Source organism: Hesperophylax consimilis, chromosome 23 (assembly GCF_061612785.1).
Source record: "Hesperophylax consimilis isolate HC1 chromosome 23, BYU_Hcon_1.0, whole genome shotgun sequence".
Taxonomy (NCBI): domain Eukaryota; kingdom Metazoa; phylum Arthropoda; class Insecta; order Trichoptera; family Limnephilidae; genus Hesperophylax; species Hesperophylax consimilis.
In genome coordinates, this window is record NC_142858.1 from 9,380,718 (window position 1) to 9,386,717 (window position 6,000).

Genomic DNA, 6,000 nt, shown 5'->3' on the forward strand with positions numbered 1-6,000 from the left:
CGGTTTTGAATACGATACACCTTCCTTTTTCGGGTTAACTCGACAAAGCCGAATAGTGAATTTTTTACAAAAAGTCTATTGACATCAGTCTATGACTATTAGGTGACATAGTAAAGTTGATATTCTTAATTTTTTATAATGCTTTTGATAAACGGAAAAATAAAACAAATTATTCGGTAATAAAAAAACAACCCCCTGTAAAGAATCCTACTTAGGTTGATATTATTAATAGTTGGTAAGACGGAATTAAATAGAAAACTTTATGGAACGAAACAATTCCGTAATAAAAGCCAGCCTCCAGAAGAAGGGTTCGGCAATAATACTAATTGTTAATAACCCTGCCTCAAAGGAGGAAGTATCTACAGCCCAACAGAACGAATTAGAGTCAACATATAGGTACAATAATGAAGGAAACGTTCGAGCTACACATATAACAAAGAAAGTGAAACTCGAGCTGTGGAGTGTATAGCGCGAGCGAGCAAACGAAATCTCAATCACGGAGCATAATACGCTCACAATGATTCCTCTCCGAGCCGTATTGACCTTAAATGTTTGCCGTATACAAGAAACGGAGGAATTGTAAATGGGATTTCTTGAGGTGTTTACCGTGGCTTATTCCTACCAGACAACATGTACTGAATGCTGTTTGTCTGACTTTAGCTGGGCTGGTGGATTCTACCTACTGAACCGGGTACATTCGCTTGAAAGACAGCACCAAAGCGATTCTAACGTGAACCAGTATTTGACTAGCGATCCTGCTTCTACTATATTTGAGTTAAAACTATTTCATTAAATTTAATTATTATTATTTCTATTCCGATGAAGTTTCCAGCATGAGTAATTCATCTGAAGTTACGCATTACGAATACACTTGCTATAATTAATTTCATTCGTGAAGTTGATTGGGAAGAAAGTAAATCATATAACAATAAACTTTTCTCACGTGCAAGGAAGTTAAGGGTTTTCTCGTTAGCGAGTAAGGATATTTTAGTAGGGGGCCTACTACCGAAATTACATTTAGAAATGCTGATAGCATTGTGTGCGTAATAATCATACAGTTATGGTTTCAAATTGTGTAATAGTTAACAAAAAGGCAACACAAACGAGAAAGACAAAGGGTGTCAGTTTCCTAAAATGATGAATAGTATGAAAGCCGGGCTAGATAATTAAAACGTTCAATGTCCTCTGTCTAACCTTGTGGGACCGTAGAGAAGCATACCCCATCACACGAACCCATCACGTATTCAAGGAATGCTTATTGACGCCCATACAAATGTATTCCATTACTTCTAAATACTCATTTACCAAATAAGCCTTGATGGCGCGGCATGAACTTCGAATAAAAAATACGAAAAGCGAAATTGTCTCGAATATCAACAATTCAGCGTAAAGTTTTCGAAGCAATCTGACAATTCGCGATTGCGAAAAACACCAAGTCGCAACTCTGCCGTTTCATTTTTATGTTCTGCGTAAAAAAGGTAGCAAATTTACTAGCGTATGAAACGATTTAAAATTACGGGACAAGGGTTGCTCCGCCGTCATACGCCGGAGCTTTTTAACCCGAGCCCGCCAGTAAAGTCTTGTACACGAGCGGTTTTACGATTATTATTATGTCATGTTACTTGCTTCGTGATCCGTTTTTCAAACATGTTCTCCGCACTGCTCCGGCCGATATTATGTTTCAGATAAACACAATGTCGATTATTGGGGAGGAAGGAATCAGGGGTTTGATTTGGAGTTAATTAAAGGTTGTGGATGTGACGTTTGCTCAATTTTATAATGTCCAAAAGTTCAAATCCTTAGAACCCATTAAATGACTTTATTATTATTCCGGCTAACTCAAAACCTAACAGAATTGTGAAATATTAATTTCATCAATTTAAGTTTTTTAAATAAGCCTGCGTTGTAAGGTGGTAAAATTAAACAAGCATTTTTAAATTCGGAAAACCAAACAATAACCCTTTTTGAGCGAGGGAGGTGCTTGGATTTTAAAAGCAAAAAAAACATCAATTTCACGGCAATTGAGCCAAACTTCATCCCTTGAAAGAAAATGGGTGTGTATTTACATCGAGAGCACACCGAAAAGTAAGCAGTTAATAATAACCCAGCAGGATACCTAAGCAGGTTCATCCCCTCCGAAGGGAGGAAACACAACACGCAAAAACAGGATCGGGCGAGCGAGGGACAGAGACGTACTTGAATCGTTTACCGAGGGATAGCTTACGCACAGCGAACGTAAAAGCCATCGCGGTTAAAAAAGTCAATCCTATCATCCAAGGATTACATTGTTGGGGGGCGTAAGGGACAGAGCGATGGCATCGAGGCTGGACCCGAATCTTGCATTCAACATGAGAAGTCTATCGTCACTTCATGAGGAAATCTAATACTTTACTTTTTTCTTAGAATTTTCTTGTGTTGGATATCATTTTCATGTCAATCCTATAATCCAAGGATTACATTTTTGGAGGGCATAAGACATATCGGTGGCATCGAGGCTGGACCCGAATCTTGCATTCAACATGAGAAGTCTATCGTCACTTCATGAGGAAATCTAATACTTTACTTTTTTCTTAGAACTTTCTTGTGTTGGATATCATTTTCATGTCAATCCTATAATCCAAGGATTACATTTTTGGAGGGCATAAGACAGATCGGTGGCATCGAGGCTGGACCCGAATCTTGCATTCAACAAGAGAAGTCTATCGTCACTTCATGAGGAAATCTAATACTTTTCCATCTTACGATATTGTACATATTTCTTCCTAATTTAATTAAGCTGGAGCTTGTGTTTTAGGAAACGAGTGCTTGTTAATATAAGAAAAAAAACTGTACTAAGTGTGAAACCAAATACAGAAAGCAAATTTAAAAAATGAAGAATAAGCAAATAGAGAAATGTATAACAATTTTAATAATTACAAAATGACGTAAAATAAGTGTGTGCGTGATATAAAATATTTCATAATTAATCATGCCTGCGTAGTTATATTTCACCGGTATGAGAAATATAATTAAATGGTAATAAACCATTTTTTGTTTATCTTTTCTAGGTGTGATAAAAATAAAGAAGAGTTTTTTATAAATTTTATAACCGAAAAAAACTAAGCAAGGCCCAATTTAAACAAAATTCTCTTGATGAAGTTCATTCTCCTCATTTAACTTAACATAACCTAACCTAGTAATAAATAACTTTTGTAGAATTTTAGGTAATGGTAATAATCCATAATAAAACTTTACAAGACCATATTATATGTAGAATACAAGACAAAATTTAACATTCTTCTGCAATACATTTACAACCAATTATCAGAAACACTCACTAACCAATAGGATGCATTATCAGGGCAACGAGATTGGAAGTAGGATTGATATATTTATTGATAGAATTACCCAATAGGATTCATAGCATTATGCTTAATCTATAGCAGCAATTATAGGGGCGTTGGTAATGTACGAGTAGTTTAAGTGATTTGTCTTATATGCACTATTGTTCTAGTTTCTATATTATTTTACGTTACTATTATATGTTTTACCAATATTGTTTTATATTCAGTTTATCCGTTTACTTTTATTACATGCTTTAATTGTTTTGTATAATTTCAATAGCTCACTAGATGTATTCTGTTTTTAAAATCTACGTAAAAGCCCAGCTGGGCGTAAAACGAAATAAAATAAAATAAGTAACCTGGTATAAATATTTAAAAACTGTATGATTTTTTTTGTGACACGCGTTTGATAAAAATGATAAACAAATCCAACTATTATTTAATTCTTCTCGTGAATCATCGTCGGTACTGTAATTATCATGTTGTAACTCTAATTATCAAGTCGGTTCTGTAATTGTCATGTTGTTACTCTAATTATCAAGTTGATACTGTAATAAAAAAATCTGCCTATTTGAAAATAAACGAGATAGTTGATAAAATCATGAAAATAGGTGTTAAGTAAAATATTCAGTAAAAAGCAAACATTGCTCTAAAAACCTTTAAAAATAATTATTAATTTTTAATTGATTAATTTTTTTTTTTTTTTATAAAACAAAATAAAATAAAGAAAAAAAAAAGTTAATGCAGGATTGCCAACTTTTTTTCTTGGTTGAGATTTGAGCCAGGTATCTTGGATTGTTGATCACAATTAAAATTCAGATGCTCTATTCTAATTGTAGTCAGTAAATATGACTCAAAGTAAATCGAACACAATTATGAATCAGCTCTGTATATAAAATAATGCGGCGCGATTTCAACGCTACAGGAATTGATAAAACTACGTTCCTAGGTATAGTCACGCTAGACTTAGAATCAACGGTTTCTAGTTAGATCTTACTATTGAATTTAATTTTTTTATTTGTTATGTGGATGGTATTTTTTAGCTATAGGTTTAAAAGTCAATTTCTTTAAGTATAATTAAGTTCCCCTGTGTCGTAAAGTGTGTGGTAAATTCATTAAAAAAATAAGGTTTTTGGACCGATGTCAGAAAGGGGTGATTAGTTGCTGCAGACACGCAATTCGGAAAGAAGTGAAAGTATATCAAGAAACAGAGTCGGTGATGATATAGAAAATAAGAAACGATCAAATGATCACAGGATACTTGTGTCAGATCACATCGAAAATCTGAAGAACAGAAGAGTTTGTACAGGATGATGAACAGAAGTCTCGTTTCATCTTCGTACCTAACTACTTAACGACATTTGTTTATTTTTTTCAATACGTGTAAAAATTTTGAATATTTTACATCTGAGAAACCAGCTGACAATATGTGAAAGAAAGTAAAGATCGTGTGGAGGGGTGGAGGAACATAGGGCGCATATTTGAGTGTATCGGATAGATGGGGTGACGTGAGACGCCTCTGTAAACAAGGTCCTGAGTGACGGGAACCCGATAGGTAAACGTGTCCCTATCACTCCCTCTTCCAGAAAAATTGTCGGCAATATCCAGTTATCGATAATTCAGTTCCTGGGCACGTCACCAAAGATCTCTTTCGAGCGTTAGACGTCTAAAAAAACCAAAGGAAAGCCTCGATTCATTCGACAAAGTATCGGCAATCTTTTTGTTGATTTTAACGTTGTTTCTAGATGACTTAGGGAACAAAGCATCCCAAAAGGATTTTGCAAGAGTGTGCTTATAGCTATCTAAAACTTACGTGGATGTGATTTCTGTCTTCAAAATATTGCGTGCATTGAATAGATTTTGTTTTCAGGAGATTTTTTTTTAATGATGAAAAACTTAACATAAAAAACGTCTAAATCCCACTGTTTTAATAATGATGTGTAGATCTAAATTACATTTGTCTGGTTTTCTAGAAAGTCTTTAAAATGTTTTTTTTAACACCACACACATAGTTAGAACTGTTCGGAGCCAGTGAGACTATGTCATCGTCGATTTTTTTTGTCAAACTAAATGGAGAGAGAAAGCAGATCCAAAAGAGAAAGTCGGAAATACCTAGATATTCAGATCTGATCAGTAAACACGGCTTAAATCATTTCAAGCGACTTTTCGAATCAGCTTGGTCCTCTTTTACCAGGACGAAACGTACTCCTTGAGAATATTTTCCCTGGAACGTGCCGATTGAATGCTATTTATTTTTTTGTAAATTATAATGTTAAATAATATTCAAATACAAAGTCGGTGACCTCTGGATCCAATCATTTTAACCGTTCACCATCGAAGGTTGTCGAACTAATTTCAAGAAAATATTATCTATGTAATAACTTTATACAGGGTTTTCCAATAAGAGGTGTTATTTTGAATAGCCCGCTATTCCGGTAGATGCAACTTTTGAAGCTGTCATTTTTTTACATTTGACAGGTAAAACTACGCCATTAATAAAAATGGAACGATACACACTTCAACAACGCATTAAAATTATTCAAATTCACTTGAGTGAATCAAATGCAAATCATCTTGAGTGATGAGGCCCATTTCCACATCGGTGGCTTCGTCAACAAGCAAAATTGTCGCATCTGGGTCTCGGAAAACCCAAGAATTATTGTTGAAAAGCCTCTCT